Source organism: Dasypus novemcinctus, chromosome 21, assembly GCF_030445035.2.
Source record: "Dasypus novemcinctus isolate mDasNov1 chromosome 21, mDasNov1.1.hap2, whole genome shotgun sequence".
In the NCBI taxonomy this organism is placed as follows: domain Eukaryota; kingdom Metazoa; phylum Chordata; class Mammalia; order Cingulata; family Dasypodidae; genus Dasypus; species Dasypus novemcinctus.
The window spans coordinates 24,952,618-24,971,311 of NC_080693.1; the positions used below are offsets into that span (position 1 = coordinate 24,952,618).

The window sequence follows — 18,694 nt, forward strand, 5'->3', positions numbered from 1 at the left end:
TGCTCAGTCTGACATCAGCATAAATTGTTAAAGGTTAACTAGTTAGATACTAGTCCAACTAGATTTAATTTTTTTTCCCTTTTCTTTACTAGTCTCTTCCTCCCCACCTCCCTTCTTTAAAGAAAAGCTTTTTTTTTTCTGAATACTTCAGAAGGGAGTGGTTTGATGTGAAGGTTTTTTTCCCCTTCAGGCATTGAAAAGGAAAAAAGATGAAATATATGTTTATATATAAATCTGTTTCTACATATCTCATTGGCGTGGAAACGCATTTAATTGTGTACGTATCTTTTAAGTGAGATGCTGTACTGGATTTTTTCCTTCTTTCTTTAAAAAAATAGAAATTCTAGTGACTTTTGGGGGAAAGATATGAATAGATACGATGATTGAGTTTTTTTTTCAAAGGAGTCCATGTTTGATTCTCCCCTTTGCCCAGCCTTTTCTGTGATTTATCTTTGTTGTAAATTTTATCTTCACTCTTTTTCCTTTTTCTCTCACCGTCTCCTCCCCGAATTGCTTGAATGTAAAATTTGACTTGGGAAATTAATTTGGGGGGTAAATGGAATGGATTTTTAGAATAAAGGGGAAAAAGTCAGATTTGAAGATTGTGAAATTATTTTCTCTTTTCTCCCATTTCAGTATATTTTCCTTCCTCCATGATCTCCAACACTGACAAAGTGGAAGAAACTGAGGTACTGTGAAAGAGAAATGTAACTGGGACTGAGAAAAAGAGGTAGGGGGTTACACTCAGGTGTTTTCATCTGACTTTGTAACCCATGATTTCCACCTGTATCCTGGTGTTTATCTTTAAATGGTACCAGGAATCAGATGGAAGGTTGGAAAGAAATCCAAAAGTAGCTTTCTAATCCAGAGATTTGATGAGAGAGGTCCGGACATAAAACTTGCCAGTTGGAGGTGGAGCGACACCCTCATTTCTACCTTTTCCAACAAGAAGCAATGCTAAGCAAAGGATGGATGGTGGAGAGATCACTTGTATCCTTTTTCATTCTTGTCACCCTTTTCTTACTCTGTTTCCTCTCATCCTTTTCATCCCACTTTGCCCCTTCTCTTACTTCCTATGCTATGCCCGTAGAATCACTTCTCCCATAAATGTTTTCTCTACTTCTTAAGTAGAGCTGCAGCTGTTACCCAGCCTCTGTGGTGCTCAGGAGCATTCTTAAGAGGGAGGTGGGTAGGCAGCAACCAGGAAGTATGCAAAATTTTGCTGAAGAGGCTAAAATGTTTTTATCGATATCCCACCACTCCCCTGAAACACCAGTGTTCACACTGGTTTCCATCTTTTTCTGAACTGGGCTTTGGCATTCTCTTGCCTCTCCTCCCATAGCATTCCTGTACTGAGTCCAACTCCTGGTCCTCTTCCATTAGGTTTTGTTCTCCTATCCTCTTTCTCAGTTTCTCTGTATTTACTCCATCTGGATACCCCCCTCTTTCTGAATATGGGCTTCTCTGTATGTATGTATTTTTCACTGAGACTCTTTCTCATCCCTTTGATTCTCAAGTTCTGTCACCTCTAAGTAACTTTCCATCTCTGTCCTTGCTTACTTCTGCCTTCCGGTCTCTGCCTATGTTTGCCTCTTCCTCATGTATGCCTGCCTCCCCCTCTTTCTGGCCCCCTCTGTGTGTGTCTGTGGAAGTGTCTCCACATGTCTGTGGGCCACACTGCACATCATGTGCGCTGCAGTCCCTCTGCCTCTGTGACACTCTCCCTCTCTGGCGAGCGCCTCTGCCAGCTTGCCACATGTGCGGTGATCTGCAGGTGTGGGTGGCTGAAGCTGGGTTTCTGGGTGGCTGTGTGCATCCCTATACAAACATTTGTCATTCTTTCTCGAGTGTGCTTTCCATCTGGATCTGTTCGCTTGCCTGATCGTCCTTCTTCTCTACTGCCAGCCTGAATCTCTCCTGGTCTCTTGTTTCTCCCTACTGACCCCTTGCTTTCTCATCATCTATCCTTGTTTCCACTTGCTTCTCTACCTGCTTGCTCCTATTATGGTGTCTGCCTGCCTGCCTGCCCGTCTGCTCCCCCTGACTGCCTGGCAGCCTCTTTCTCTCTCTGGTTGTCTGTCTGCTTCTCTGGCTGTTTGCCCACCACTCTCTCTCCAACCATCTGTCTCTCTGCCTGCCTGTCTCTATCACTTTTTTAGCCTGCTTCCCTTGGTTTGTCTACCTTCCAGGCCCCACCATGGCTCCCTGTCTCGATGTGCCTCTTGTCTTATTCTTCTGTCGACTTGCTCCTCTCTTATTTATACCTAAGTTCATGATTTTCCTCGCCTCCCTCTATGTCTTATCTTTTTGCCTGTCTACCCTACTTGTCTGCTGGTATCTCACTGTTTAATACCTATGTCTTTTAGTCTTTCTACTTATCAGCTTTTCCTCTCTTCACTTCCTCTTTGCCAACATACCCTCAGTGATGATGGTGTCTCCCAAATCTCAGTCCCAAAGTCTTAACTGTCCTCTTGCCATATTCCATACTCTGCCTTCTTTTACTGCTCGCCTCCATTCTCAGTTGTCTCTTTTTCTTTCTGACTTTCTGGTTACTCAGACTATTAGTCTGCCTGCCTCAATCTTTTTGCCATTTTCCTGGTCTCTTTACGGTCTTTCTTCCTCATATTGCCGTCTGGTTGGCTGGCTCTTGTTGTCCACATCTCTACTTGCTTTTCTTTTTCTTCTTTTTTTTCCCAATCAACTTTTGAATAAGTAGTACACATACAAGACAAATTTTTAAAAGAACAAAAGGTATACTGTGAAAAGTAAGCCAGCCTCCTATTCTCCCATCAGCCCCCCACATCCTCTCCCTAAGAAATCCCACATTTCTTAGATATTGTTCCAGAGAAGCGTCTGTACACAGACAAATCTACTTGCCTTTCATTTCTCCTCCAGTTTGGCTGGATGTTTATTCCCTTGTCTCTCATGACTCCTTCCTACTTTGGTGGGCTTGCCATATCCTGCCTCTTGTCTTTTTATCTTTTATTTCTTATGAGGTTCCAGGGATTGAACCCAGAACCTCATATATGCAAAGCAGGCCCTCACAACCACTGGGCTATACCCATTCTCCTGCCTCTTTGATTGACTAGTTGCTAGTTGCATGGTTTTACTACCAGGACCTGGGGAAGCTCAGGAAGGGCTTGCTTTTTCTTAATCTATTCTATTCCACATTATAACTTGCCTTACTGAGAGCACAGCTTTGCTGGTCTCTTCATCGTTGAAGTATGTATTAATTGAGAAAAGACATGAAAGCATTCTAAGGACTGAAAAATGCCATATAAATATAGATACTATTAAGTAGAGGTAGTTTGTAAGCTGAGCTGTCCAGGCACATGAAGCAGATAGAGGCCCACTGCGCTTTTCCCACATAGTCTATATGAATTCCTTAAATGCATTTAGGTTCAGCAGCACCTTTAGGCTGTTGACCTAGGCCTGCCCAAGAAGTTTGTCCTTCTCCTACGCTAAAAAACTTTGCTCTTTAAATTTTTTTCTTTCTTTCATCCTTTCTTCTGGCTCCTCTCACATCCCACCTTAGAGATTTTATAACTCTTCGGGGGAAAAAAGATACAGCCTCCATTTATTCAGGACTCTTTCAGAAAGATGATGATAAAACTAGTATACACAATTCACTATTCTTCCATATCTTGTTTTTTACTGCCTGTATTCCTGAATATAGTGGTTTCAGCTTCTATCTCTGTGTCTCTATCACTCTTCTCTTTCCCTCCTTCCCTTTTCTGTTCTTGATTCTGTTTTTTCTCTTGTTTGTCTTGGGTCTCTGTTCTTGCTTCCCTTCCTGATTGGCCACCTCCCCTCTCTGTCTGATTGGCCTGTGTCCCTTCATCACCCCATCTGTCTGCTGGCTTCTCCCTGTCTGCCAGCAATAACGTATGTGATAGTGCTTTATAAATTATAAAACACTGTGTAGTATAAAACACTATGATCACTTTGTCTTTCTTCCTTACTATTTTCTTCCTTTATCTGCTTGCCTTCTCTCTCTTCCCCTTTCTTTTTGCCTATGTCCAACTCAGTGATCTTTTCTGCCTATGTCAGTCATTCTCCTTTCTCTCCCTGCCAGCTTGTCTGTCTTTCTGCCATCTTTCTTCTCTGCTTGGTTCTTGCCTCTTTCCTTCTGTGTTCCCAGGTTTCTCTCTTTCTTTCACCTGTCTATTTGGTCTTTTCTTAGGCCTTTTACCTTTTCTTGTGTATCTTGCTGCCCTTTGCTGCTTGTCTCACTACCTGTCAGTTTTAATATGGGCATTACTCTTCTGCCTTTTTCTTAATTTCTGTACTTTAAAAAATAAAAATAAAAAATGAAAAGACCTTATGACTAATTGGAGAGGGGAGTACTTTTTTTCCTCTTTTTAATGAAAACACTGTTTTCAGTGAACTCAGAGACAAGGAACTCAGAAATGCATCTGTCACTTGCAAACCAAAATCAGATGCCCCCCTCAAGGAACTATGAAAAAAACCTTATAAGGGACTGCAGCGAAAGCTAAAACTGTTTATTAAAGCAAAAGCAGAAAACTTATATAAAGCAATAGTTTCTTACTTTTTTGATTAATGGAAAGTTAACAACCCTTTCCCCAGGGTGGGGGGCGGGGGGAGTATATATACAGGGAAGCAGTGTGGCTCAAGTAGTTTGGTGCCCACCTACCACATGGGGTCCCAGGTTTGGTTCATGCTGCTTCTTAAAGAAGATGGGCAAGACAGTGAGCTGATGCCATGGGCTAGTGTGGCAAGGTGACGCAATGAAGAGAAACAGTGAGGCAACACAATGAGAAAGCACAACAAGTGGGGAGCAGAGGTGGCTCCCTCTCACATGGGAGGTACCAGGTTCAGTTCCTGGTGCCTCCCCCCCCCCCAAAAAAAAAAAAGATGAACAGAGAGCAGACAGCGAGTGCAAACAATAAAGGGTGGGAGGAGAAATAAATAATTTTTTAAAAAATCTGTTTTAAAAAGAAAGTATATAGACAAAATACCGTAGGTTTTCATGGTGCAGTAAATACCATGGAATTGGTGGACCCCAGGTTAAAACCAGTGAGAATGACTGACAGAACCACAGACATGAACTTTTGCAGTAAGCAGATCAAAGAACCTGAAAAAGACTTTGCAATCTATGATTATCCGAGGAGATGTTATCCAAGAGATTGCTGATTGTCTTTTGAAATATGTAGGTCAGTGATACTAATGGAAATTATATGGGTTCAGAGTATCCTAGACTTAACCATGGAATTTGAAAACCGGAAGGTCATCTAAACCAGTGGTTCCGAGATGGCTAAATAAGGTTGCTACCTGTCCTTTCCTAGGAAGGTCTATCCTTTATTCTGAGTGTATATTTTACACACTTAGAATACATATGTAATGTATATGTATATATTTATATACAATGTATATATTGTTTAATTGTAAAATACATATAACTGAAATTTGCCATTTTTTAAGTGTATAGTTCATTGGCATTAATTACATCAACAATGTTGGGAAACTATCACCACTATTTATTCCCAAAACTTTTTCATCATCCCAGATAGAAACTCTGTACACATTAAGCAATAACTCCTCATTCTCCCTACCCAGCCTTTGGTAAACTCTAATCTGCTTTCTGTCTCAGTGAATTTGTCCGTTCTAGATATTTCATATAAGTGGAACCATTAAATAGTTATGCTTTTGTGTCTGGATTATTTCACTTAGCATAGTATTTTTAAGGTTCATGCTGCACCATATATCAGAATTTCATTCTTTTTTTATGGCTGAATAATATAAATATATATTTAACAATATATATTGTTAAAATGTCCTTTCTAAAAATGAGGTAGATTTGTATGGAAGAATGTCCATCATAGATTTCAGAAAGAGCAAGAGAGAAAGTGACTTTTTATACTTCTTTACAATTTGAAAATATTTCAACATGCCTATACCTTTTTTATAATTATAAAATCTTTTTAATATTTTAATGAAATAATGGTGATAGGTATATTCGTTTGGGTTTTGTTGATATTTTTAACATCCTTACTTAGCATAATAAATCAGCAACCCCATGCTGATCTTTTTTTTTTTTATGTTTTACATTTTACTGGTCATTGAAATCTAAAAATCTAGGATCTACTGCTTTTAATCTAATTTCTTGATTTCATGAAAGAGGAAACTTCAGTCCTTCATATAGTCATGATATGTCATATTTATTCCATCTGACCATTATATGCATATTTTTAAGTCAATTCCTTTTTCTAAAATTTTTCATAAATCCTTGATTTTATATAATTATATTTTTTCTAATATATTTAAAATACAAATAGTTATTAATTAAAAATAAAAGCATCTTGCATGCTACTAATGGTTATAGATATCATATTTCGGAAAAAATCAATTTAATCCAATTTTATTTATTTTTAGCTTTTAATCAGATTTTATTTGGGTTTTTGGGAGCCAAGGCCAGGTTCCTGGGACCATGACATGTGCAAATGCACAGGGACCCATGCTCAGAAGCGCTCTGTTTTTTTTTAAATTTTTTTACTTTTTAAAATTTTATTATCCAGTTTTATTTATACTTTAACTAGGGCCCAGATGTCAAAAGGATTGTCTAAGATGAAGTAGCTAGTTTGGGACAGAACCAGGTCTTGAACCTGTATCTTCCTTTTTCCAGTCTGGTGTTCTACTATATACGTTGACAAAGGGATGTCCTAGGGTTTGTTTCTGTTTGTTTATTTGTTTTTTAATTTTTAAACTTTTTAAAATACTTTCAAACTTATAGGACAGTTACAAAAATAATACAGACCCCATACAGAGAACTCCAACATATCCCTATTCCCCCGGGTACTCAGATCTATGAATTTTAACATTTTACCATATTTGCCATATAATTCTTTTCTATCTGGCCATCAGTCTATCAATCCATCTATCTGGCTATCTTCTATCAATCCATTTTCTTTTTTTTTTTTTTTTTAAAGATTTATTTTATTTATTTAATTTCCCCCACTCCCCTGGTTGTCTGTTCTTGGTGTCTATTTGCTGCGTCTTGTTTCTTTGTCCGCTTCTGTTGTTGTCAGTGGCACGGGAAGTGTGGGCAGCGCCATTCCTGGGCAGGCTGCTCTTTCTTTTTCGCGCTGGGCGGCTCTTTTCACGGGCGCACTCCTTGCGCGTGGGGCTCCCCTACGCGGGGGACACCCTTGCGTAGCACGGCACTCCTTGCGCGCATCAGCACTACGCATGGCCTGCTCCACACGGGTCAAGGAGGCCCGGGGTTTGAACCGCGGACCTCCCATATGGTAGACGGACGCCCTAACCACTGGGCCAAAGTCCGTTTCCCTATCCATTTTCTGAACACTATGTTGTATACATCATGCTCCTTGAATACTTAATGCTGCTATGTACATTTCTTAAGAATAGTGATTTAAACTGGCTACCTTAAGTGCAAGTGTCAAGTTCATGAAATTTAACATTGATTTAAAGTCTATATTCTAATTTTTTCATATGTCCCAATAACATCCTTTTGAGTTTTCTCTCCTCCCTTGGTAGATCCCATCTAGGATCATGCATTGCCTTTATTATTATTGTCTCTCTCTTTTTTTTTTATTGTGGGAACATATATACAACATAAACTTTCCCCACTCAACCACTCGCAAGCATATCATTCAGTAGGATTAGTCATAGTCACTATGTTGTAGCAGTCTCACCACTTTTCATTTCTAAAACTACCATTTCCCCAAGCAGAAACCCTACATTCATTTTGTATAACTCCCCATTCCCCCTGCCCCCCATCCTGGCGACTTAATTCCTGTCTCTGTGAGCTTGCATATATGCTGATATTTTCTTTGTAGTTATCATAGGGCTTAAATTTTAACATCTTAAATCTGTAACAATCTAATTTGTTTTGATACTAATTTAATTTCAGTAGTGTACACAAATGATGTTACTATAACCTTCCATCCCCCCACCTTCATGTAGTTCTTATCACAAATCACGTTTATACTTTATGAATCCTAAACCACTGGTTTCTCATCATATATTATGCATTTGCTGTTTAGATCCTGTAGGAAATAAAAAGTAGAGTTACAAGCCAAAAATATAATAGTACTGGCATTTATGTTTACCCCTGTTGTTACCCTTATCAGAAATCTTTATTTCTTCATGCACCTTTGATCTACCATCTTTTTCTTTGAACCTACATCTCTTATAGGGCTGGTATAATTATGACAAACTTCCTCAGCTTTTGTTTACCTTGGAGTGTCTTAATCCCATCCTCTTTTTTTTTTTTTTTAAGATTTATTTATTTATTTATTCCTCTCCCCTTCCCCCACCCCGTTGTCTGTTTTCTGTGTCTATTTGCTACGTCTTCTTTGTCCGCTTCTGTTGTTGTCAGCGGCACAGGAATCTATGTTTCTTTTTGTTGCGTCATTTTGTTGCGTCGGTTCTCCATGTGTGCAGTACCATTCCTGGGCAGACTGCACTTTCTTTTGTGCTGGGTGGTTACAGGGTGCACTCCTTGCGCGTGGGGCTCCCCTATGCAGGGGACACCCCTGCGTGGTACGGCACTCCTTGCGTGCATCAGCACTGCGCATGGGCCAGCTCCACATGGGTCAAGGAGGCCCGGAGTTTGAACCGTGGACCTCCCATGTGGTAGACTGATGCCCTAACCACTGGGCCACGACTGCTGCTCCCCACCCTCATTTTTAAAAGACAGTTTTGCTGGATATAGAATTCTTAGTTAGCAGGTTTTTGCTTTCAGTACTTTAAATATGTTGTTCTATTGCCATTTTGACTCCATGGTTCCTGATGAGAAATCAGCATTTAATCTTATTGAGGCTCCCTTGTATGTGACACATTGCTTCCCTCTTGTGACTTTCAGAATTCTCTCTTTGACATTCAACAGTTTGATTATATAATATTTTGCATCAGGGGTCTATTTAGGTTTAACCTATTTGGAGTTTGTTGAACAACATGTCTTTTGTTAAATTTGGGAAGATTTCCCATTATTTCTTTGAATAGTCTGTTTTTTTCTCTCTTTTCTTCTGGAATTCCCACAATGCATATATTGGTATGCTTGATGGTGTTCCATAGGTTCCTCAGGCTCTGCTCAGTTTTCTTCTTTATTCTGCTCCTCAGGTTGAACGATTTTGATTGTCTTATCTTCATATTTCTTTTGCAAACTTCGTTATTAAACCCCTCCGGAAATTTTTCATATCTGTTACTGTGGTTTTCACATCTGTTTGGTTCCTTTTCATAATTTTCATCTCTCTATTGATAGTCTTTTGTATTCATCTGTCATTTTCCTGATTTCCTTTAGTTTTTTGTCCTTGTTTTTCTTTAGTTCTTATAGCATATTTAGAACCATTTTTTAAAAAGTTTTTGGTATGTGCCAGGTCTAGTCCTCATCATTGATGGTTCTGAATGCCTTCATTTTCTCCTATACTTGGTCGTCATTTCCTGTTTCTTGTATGTTTTGTAACCTACTGTTGAAACCTGGACATTTTGATATTTTAATGTGTTATTGCTGGAATTTAGACTCTGAGGCATCTGTTCCTTAAGCTTGTATCCAGCTAGTGTTATGACAGAGCTTTCCTTTAATGCCAGAAGCTAACAAAAAGAAAGACAGAAAGAAAGAAAGAAAATAGTCTTTGCAGATTGACCTGTGTGAATGCTTACCTCTAGGGTTTATCCATATAATAGTTTAGAGAATAACTCAAGGCCAAAGCATAGGGGCTACCCTGATCCTTATCTATGCATGGGTCTTATCTTGGGCATATGCCTGTTGCCCTGGAAATTCCTTTGTTTAAACTGTTGTAAATGTCTCTTCTTCTCTAAGAAGTGGTCTCCTCACTGTCCGGGACATTGCACTCCATGTTGTACAGTCAGAACCTTGCCCCAGGCATCTAACTGATTGACGTAATGTTCTGTAGGAGAGTTCCATGAGCTGCTTCTACTTCTACAGGCAGGGCAAGTTCTGGGACAGCAACTCCCTCAGGCCTCCATCATAGAGATTGGGCCAGACATACATGCTCCCATTATAGGCATGAGAGTTACTTTGCTCTCTCTGGAACTGGGACCAGGGATCTGCACTGGGAGCATAGGCCAGCTCTGCTTGAGAGGGTAGGGAGAGTGGCCAGCCAGGAGCCATGAAAATTGGCCCTTTTTTTTGGCTGTCAAATGATCTTTATTGAAATATTTTCCTTTGTAGTTCTTAACTAGATGGGCATTCCACTGTACTACTGTTGATGTCATCTATGATATCATGAGGGTGGTGGCCATCAACATTGCAGCCCACAGACTGGGCAGTCCCCAAAAGCTCTAATGGTTCCAGAGAGTTCTCTGGCTAAAGATTGGTGCTGTATCTGTTGGGCAATGCTGACAATTTCATCAAAAGTGATATTTCCACTATGTTAATTTTTTTTTGCTTCTTTCTATCTCTGGGTTGTTCCTTAAGGGCTTTGATGATCAGGGCAGAGGCAGAAGGTACCACCACGATTTGGGCCTATCTGTTCTGAATGGTCAGTTTCACCATAATCCTTAGACCTTTCCAGTCACCAATATCATCACCAACCTTTTTTGGAGATAGACTGAGGGGGCCGATCTTGGGGGCCAGGACAAATGTGGCACTGACTTCCCCACTGGTGCACCTCAGGTACACGATCTTGTTGAGGTCAAATTTGGGTGGCATGGTGGAGGCAGCTGGTGTAAGATGAATCTAGATGCAGGACGACCGAAGAAAGTTGCACCCTGGCCTCCTTCAAGCCAAAAGAAAATTAACCGTTTTCATATTCAGTGCTCTCCCTGTTATTGCAGTCCTTTCACTGTTTCTGGAGCTTTGAGAAAGATGTTTCTACCAGTTCTTTTTTTTTTTTTTTAAGATTTATTTATTTCTATCCCCTTCCCGCCCCCACTTCTACCAGTTCTTGCTGGTTATTCAAAAATTCTGTGGGAGGATGGAACCCTGAAGCATCTAACTCTGTCTCTTGATTGGGATGGAACCTATCTTATGGTTTTAAAGGAACTAATATGTGAAATTGAAGGTCATATGTATAACATTACTTATAACAACTATAGAACAGAACTGACAAAGGCCAATTTAATTTTATCTTACATTTCTAAACTTACATATTGTCTGACAGATTTCCACTCTTGTCTACTCCACTCTAGAGAAACAGTATATAAGGTGACATATACAATAACCATTCATTACAACATTGTTTGTATAAAACAAAATTGTAATGAATTTGTTGTATAAAACAAAATTGGAAATACCCTAAATCTCCAACAGAAGAGAAAACTAAACTATGCAGCAACTAAGAAAATTGAGTTACATCTACATGTACAGACATTGTACAATCTTTTAATATATTGTTGAATGAAAAAAGCAAGTTCAAAAAAAATGTATATGCTATATCACTTAGTTTTTGTTTAAAGAAACTAAAAACACTACATTTTTCTATAGGTACATTTATATATTTGTACCTATTAAAGATTTAAAATCTTTAAAGATTCTTGGAGAATATATACCAAACTTTATTGATAATTCTGAATTTTTACAATGAGAAAGTATTCATTTATTATCTGTGTAAACAATTTGATCCTATTGATCATGTTAGCCAAATAGGACAGAAGGTAGTATGATTTCTCAAATAATTCTTCACTAATCTCTAGTTCTTTGAGGAGAAAGACATGTAAGAAAAAGTATAATCAGTGGATGCAATATATTTAGACTTTAAACATCAATGAAGTTCCAGTTTAAAGATTAAAATATGAGGGGGAAACCGAGAAGATACAGAAGAGCATATTATAATATGGTTCCATTTTTGAAGGGAAAAAATATATGAATAGCCATAGAATATGGAATATGGAAAAGGATACCAGAAACCAACAGTACCTGTCACTGGAAGGGGAACTTAATTTTTCATTGCACATTTTTTAAAGCAACTTGAAGCTTTTTCAGTGACCAATGGGTTGTCTGGGTGGAGGAAGGAGAGACACTTGGGATCAGATATAAACACCCCAAAAAAAGTTTATTAATGTGTGGTTTAGGGGCCCTAAAATCTGAGAATTCAGGAAAGAGATCGTGGGGAGTAAAGGTGGTTCAGTGATGAACTTTTATGTGTAATTGAAGTTGGCCCCAAAAGTTGGCTAAAATTTATATAGCAAAGGGGAGAAGGAAGAACGGTCTAGGTTGAGGAAGAAAGTTATTTAGCAAAAGTATATGGCTTTGGTATCACTTATTCTTTCTTCTGTCATTTTGAGTCTGCTCTTGTATGCCCAAATGTGGTGGTGGGTTTTTTTTTTTTTTCCTTATTTCTCCCCCCTGCTCTGCCCTGCCCCCATTGTCTGCTCTCTGTGTCCACTGGCTGTGTGTTCTTCTGTGTCTGTCATATTCTCATTAGGCGGCTCTGGGAACCCATCCTGGGACCTTCCAGAGTGGGAGAGGTGATCGTTCTCTTGCTCCACCTCAGCTCCCTAGTTTGCTGTGTCCTGTATTGTTGTGTCATCCTGCTGCATCAGCTCTCCATGTGGGCAGCACCAATTCTGGGCGGTCTGCTCTCCTATGTGGGGCTGTACCTCTTGTATGGGGGCAACTCCTTACGCGGGGCCCTGTGTGGAGCGACACTCCTTGCGTGCAGCAGCACTCCATGTGGGCCAGCTCGCCACATGGGCTGTGAGGCCCTGGGTATTGAACCCTGGACCTCTTATATGGTAGGCAGAAGCGCTATCCGTTGAGCCATATCTTCTTCCCTCAAATGTGAGGTGTTTTTTTTTTATTTCTACCCCCTTCCCTGCCCTCTCCTCCTCCCACCAACCCCCCGTTGTCTGCTCTCCATGTCCATTAACTGTGTGTTCTTCTGTGTCTTGTTTTTTTGTTGCGTCATCTTGCTGGGTCAGCTCTCCGTATGTGAGGTGCCATTCCTGGGTAGGCTGTGCTTTTTCTTTTTCATGCTGGGCGGACCTCCTTATGGGGCGTACTCCTTGCACATGGGGCTCCCCTCTGTGGGGGACACCCCTGCATGGCACAGTACTCCTTGCGCACGTCAGCACCGCGTGTGGGCCAGCTCATCACACGGGTCAGGAGGCCCTGGGTTTGAACCTTGGACCTCCCATGTGGGAGGCGGACCCCCTATCCGTTGGGCCAAATCCACTTCCCTCAAATGTGTTTTTTATTTCACCTATTGTCTTTCATTCCCATGAGCTCTGTTACTTTTCTGTTAAGGATTTTAAATTCTTCTTTGCGTTCGCTCATTGTCTTCTTGATGTCATTTATCTCTTTCACCATATTGTCTTTTAACTCAATTTGATTTTGGAAATTTGTGCACGTCTCACTGTTTAGTTCTCTTGAATTCGGCATCTTTTCTATGACTGATATATTCCTTTTCTTGGGCCATGTCCTCTATTTTCTTAGTATGGCTCATGATTTTTTGCTGATTTGTAGGCATCTGATTAGGATGTAGTTTACTCAGATGCTCAATTTCTTTCTCTTTTGTAGGGATTTAGTGGCAGGAGGCTGTGTGTTACCACTGCTCTTTGATTCTTGGCTCAACCTGGATTGTTAGGATTGTCCTACTGGTTGCTCAAAACTGGGCATTGGACCCAGTAATTGGTTGTAGAGTCACTTCTTAGGGCCTTGTGGAGGAAGGTTATAGTGGTCAGAAAAAGCCTCTCCTACTTATTTTTAATTTTCTTGAGTGCACTTCTTTGGTCTGCCAGCAGATGGCGCTCTGTGGCAGGTCTCAGTTCAGTGCCTGGTGGGAGTGTAGTTGTTGCAACACAGGGTCAATGTGATAAGAGTTTCCTGTCTGGAGTCTATGAGCCGTGTAATTCACTTTCTCTGAGGACAGTTCTCCAGCCTTCTCTGGCAGCCCCCTCTCTTTTCAAGGGTAGGAAATGTGTACACTCCCCTCTGAGTCCTCAACAATCAGTCCGTGTTAGTAGAGGAGGAGCTTGGGAAGGTTGGTTGTATATCTTTAGCCCCTTGCCGGCTCCCAAGGCAAACAGTGGTACAGCCACACCTGGCCCTGGAACACAGCAGTCCAAATTTGTGGTTCAGAAGCTGAATCAACCCTAGGCTGTTTCCCTCTCTCTCCCCTTTCCTGGGGTGGTGGCTCCCTGGAGCCCCCTTTGTCCATAGTCGCAGGCCCGGAGGCCCAAGAGTTCTAAAGTGTCTTTAGTGTGGGGGATGGTGCTGGCAGAGCAGCCGCTGGTTTCAGCTCACAGTTCTGTCCTTGGATTTCCCTCTTGTCCCTCTCTCCTCTGGGCGGTGGTCAGCCTTTACCTGGTGTCCTAAACCCTAGAAGATCTTTTTCTAGACTGTTTGAGCCTTCCTGCTAGCTATTTTTTCTGGAGGAGAAGAGTCCCCTGTCTTTCTAGTCTAACAAATAGTATATGGATCTCACATGGCTTGACTGGTTAGTTCATGATAGAAAATTATAGCAGGGGTTGGCACCTCTTTAAAGGGTAAGAACTGTTAGTATAGCAAGTGAAGAGTAGAGCCAGAACAATGGAGGAATTTCCAAAGGGCAGAAGAGGAAAAGGAGAAGCCAAAGAAAAAAAGTAGCAGTTGTTGAGAAGTGGTAGGTGCACCACATAGTGTTACTGTGTTAGAGCAAGAAGACAGCTTCCAGAAGGAAGGCATGGGCATTGATGCTAGAAACTTTTTGGAGGTCAGGAAGACTGTCAGAGTGCAAACTGACAGTTCCTCAAAAAGTTGATTCAACAATTCTTCTCCTAGGGGTCTACCCAAGAAAACTGAAAACATCTATTCATAAAAGATTTGTACACAAATCTTTTTAACATAGTTATTCATAATAGCCAAAAATGCCCATTAACTGATGAATGGATAAACAAAATTGGTATATTCTTACAAAGGAATATTATTCAGTCATAAAAATGAATGAAGTGCTGATACATGCTACAATGTGGATGAACCTTAAAGACAAATGCTAAGTGAAAGAAGCTAGATGAAAGACCATATACTGTATGATTCCCTTATGTAAAGTATATCACATCCATAGAGACAGAAAGCAGATACATAGTTGCCAGAAGCTTGGGGAAAGGGGGAATATGTGCAGTGACTGCTAATGTGTATGGGGTTTCTTTTTCAGATGATAATGTTTTGGAATTAGAGATTGTGGTGATTATTGCACAGCCTTGTGAATATATTAAAACTTCTGAACTGTACACTTTTAAATTGTGAGTTTTATATATGAATTATATCGATAAAAATATAATTAGGAAATAGAAAAGTATAAATTGAGAAAAATATTGGATTTGGCACATGGTCACCTTTGTTTATTTATTTTACTTTTTATTTTTTAGGAGGAACCGAGGATTGAACCCAGGATCTTGTTGAACTGAGGACCTTACACATGCAAAGCAGGCGCTCAACCACTGAGCTATACCCACTCCCCTACATGGTCACTTTTAAAGCTAGTTTTGGTGAGGAAGTTTTAGTTAGCAATTCAAGACTATGAGCATACATTATAGTTTACAGTTTTTAAATTTAAGAGTTCTATCTATTTCTGAGAACATTGAAGAGAATATATATAACATGTCAATCACAAAAAATAATATTAAAATGACCACATGTACCTATAATCCATTTTACTAAATATAACATATAGTAATATCTTTAAAGCCTCATGTGGTGCTTCCATATCCCATTCAACTCCTTCCCCCATAACCACTATCCTGAATTTTTTTTATAATTCTTTTGCTTTAACTCTGAGGTTAGTTCCCTCTCTACCTGTAACTTCTTAATTTTGAAAAATTTTAAACCTACAGAAAAGTTGAAAGAGTACAACGAACCACCATATACTTTACACTTAGATTTACTGATTATTTGCCTTTTACCACGTTGACAAAAGTTATTTCTTAATGGCATAAGCAAATGCTTATGATGTAATGTTAAGTGAGTAAAACAACATAAAATCATATATGTAGTATAATCTCAACCATGTACGAAAATACTAGAAGGACGTGGTTAAAATGTTACTGGTTTTGCTGAGGGATAGGAAAGCAGTAATTTTTTTCCCCCTGCATCTTTGTACTTCTCTACTTGGGGTTTTCTTTAAAGAGCATATATTCTATAAAACAAAAAACCCCAAAGTAAATCAAGAATAGAGGACCATGGTATCACAATTTTGGTCATGATGTTTGGTAGTTCCAAATAGTTTAAAATAAAATAGGAGAATAAATCTGGAAGCAGATCATATACAGAGGAAGAATCTAATTCTTTTTATCTCCAGGGTTGCCTCCAGATTTATCATCTTTTGTAAAAAGCCCCTGGTTCTTTAAAGCTCCCTGCAGTCTGGCTATATACTCCTCCACTTCTCCATTGTCATCTGCTTAACCTTCTGATCATTCCCCTTATTCTGTGGAGACTGACACCTGACCCAGTTGTGCTATATCATCTTGGGTGACGTTGGAATCCACATGAATGATCCATTCATCACCAAGACTTCTCAGTCCCTCTTCTCCTTAATTTTTGGAGTCCTTTCTCTCCATTCCACTTATACTTTCCACCTCTGGACTTATCATCCCTGAAATATGAAATTCAAACCCTTCACTTAGACCACAGCCTTCTATCCTTTCAGTTCTCGTTTACTTATACTCCACTGTTCTTGGACTCATGAGACATTAACCCCTTTTCCATTTTCATCTTATCAGCTCTGTCCTGTCTTCACCTCCTTCATCCAGCTTTGATTCCATGTCTGTCATTTCAACCACTCTGCCAGTGCTTTAGTTCCCTCATTTTCATTCCTGCAAACCCATAGACTTGGATCACTTTGGGTTTTTATTTATACCTAGGATGCAAATGTTGCTGAAGAAAACACCGTGGCCATTCAGATTGGTGTCCCGCAAATGTATATTGCCCAGCAATCTTTTTTCCTAGTGGGCTTCTTTTTAGTTCTCCATAATGACTTTTTCAAACCTCACACAGTAGAAAAGCTCAAAATATTGATAGATGTAACTCATCATCTACCACCAGGAAGTAGATCATCAGGTGAAAACTCCTTTGAATTACTGACACTAACCCTACTATTTCAACTTTATTTCTTTGTTCTTTCTTTCCTCCCTCCTATCCTTCCAGAAGCTAATCCCTATATTGGGGCTCTGGCTCCTACCTCTTCTGCCTTTTCAGGGATTGATATTTACCAGTGACCCCCTAACTCTCCTTTATTGCCCATTCTACTTATTCTTTCCTAGCCACATTTAAATGTGCTTATCTCTCACTCTTCAAAAGACATACTTCTGGACCCCTTTAGCTGCCACCCTACTTCTCTATGCCCATTCACAACCAAGCTCCTTGAAAGAATTATCTACATTCACTGTCTACTTCTTTACTTGCCCACTCATTTTCCAGCCCTCCAGCCCTTGCCACTCCACTGAAACTGCTTTCACCAAGATTACGAACAACCTGGTTGCTAAATTTAGAGGATATTTCTTAGTTAAACAGTCTTTGCTTCACTTCTGTAATGTTACATTCCTGGTTTTTCTCCTTCCCTCCTCCTCCTCCCTTCAAAGAGGGATTAGTGACCAGCCACTGGATTTAAGAGCTTGAGCTCAGGCATCAGATAGGTCTGGTTTCACAGCCTGCCTCCACTTTTCTTGAGTTTCAGTTTCTTCAATTAAAATGGTGATAAGCCTTATCTTTGTGAAACCCTAATGTTGGGAAGTTAATGGAATTATGCATTTAAAGTCCCTAGCGCTGTTTGACACACAGTAAGCAAACATACCAACAGTCCCTGATTCTCCAAGCTTATGATTGGTGCGCCTACTTTGTGCTACCATATTACCCTTTCTCTCTCTCATCAGGCTGCAGAGAGCAGCGACATTGTCCACTTTCCTCACTAGTGTATCAATTTAGCACATTGTCTGGTACATACTAGGTACTCTATAAATATTTGTTGACAACTTCAAGTATCAAATATATGGTAAAGGCTATATTTTAAATCAGTGGGGCAAAGATGGGTTATTGATAAATGGGAAATTGGGGAAAATATAAAAGTAGGAGCCTTGACACCATTTACTGAAATAGTTTCAGATGGATTAAAGAGCTAAATTAGGGGAGCAGCTATAGCTCGGTGGTTGAGCACCTCCTTTGCATATACAAGTTCCTGGGTTCAATCCCTGGTATCTCCTAGAAAAAGAGATTAATTAAAACTAAAGAGCTAAATTTAAAACAAACAAAAATTTAAAAAAACAAAAACAAAATGAGAATGGTGTCCTGAATGACATTGCAATGATAGATATAGGCCATTATATATCTTGTCATAACTTACAAAATTGTGTGGAAGAGAGTGTAAACTACAATGTAAACTATAATCATGCTTAGTGGCAATGCTCCAAAATGTGTTCATCAATTGTAACAAATGTACCACACTAAAGAAGGATGATGTTGAAAATGTGGGAGGGGTAGGGAGCAGGGCATATGGGAATCCATTATATTTTTAATGTAATATTTATGTAATCTAAGTACCTTTTAAAAAAATAAAGTATATAAAAACAAAAAAACTAAAATGAGATACAAGTAGTATTTTTTCTGATCTTGGGAATGGAAAAGGCCTTAGCAAACATACAACAAGCAACTACCACAAAGGAAAATATTGATAGATGTAACTCAATAAAAGCAAATTTCTATGAGAGTAAACATCATAAAATTAAAAGACAAACCAGGAAAATATTTGAACCACTTGTGACAAACCACTTATTCATTCGG

At 39.6% G+C, this 18,694-nt stretch overlaps 1 long non-coding RNA gene and 1 pseudogene across 2 annotated transcripts in view; one reads left to right on the top strand and one right to left on the bottom strand.

The window, feature by feature from the left end:
- LOC105746086 (uncharacterized) overlaps positions 1-18,694 on the top strand; it is a 33,204-nt gene that overhangs the window by 1,322 nt on the left and 13,188 nt on the right. The window contains exon 2 of one of the 2 annotated variants that reach the window (XR_011646793.1): positions 637-730. This is a non-coding gene — a long non-coding RNA (uncharacterized lncRNA). The remainder of the gene's footprint in view (positions 1-636; positions 731-18,694) is intronic. The other variant, XR_011646792.1, reaches the window with a different exon arrangement.
- LOC139437132 (large ribosomal subunit protein uL11-like) lies at positions 10,083-10,791 on the bottom strand (annotated as a pseudogene).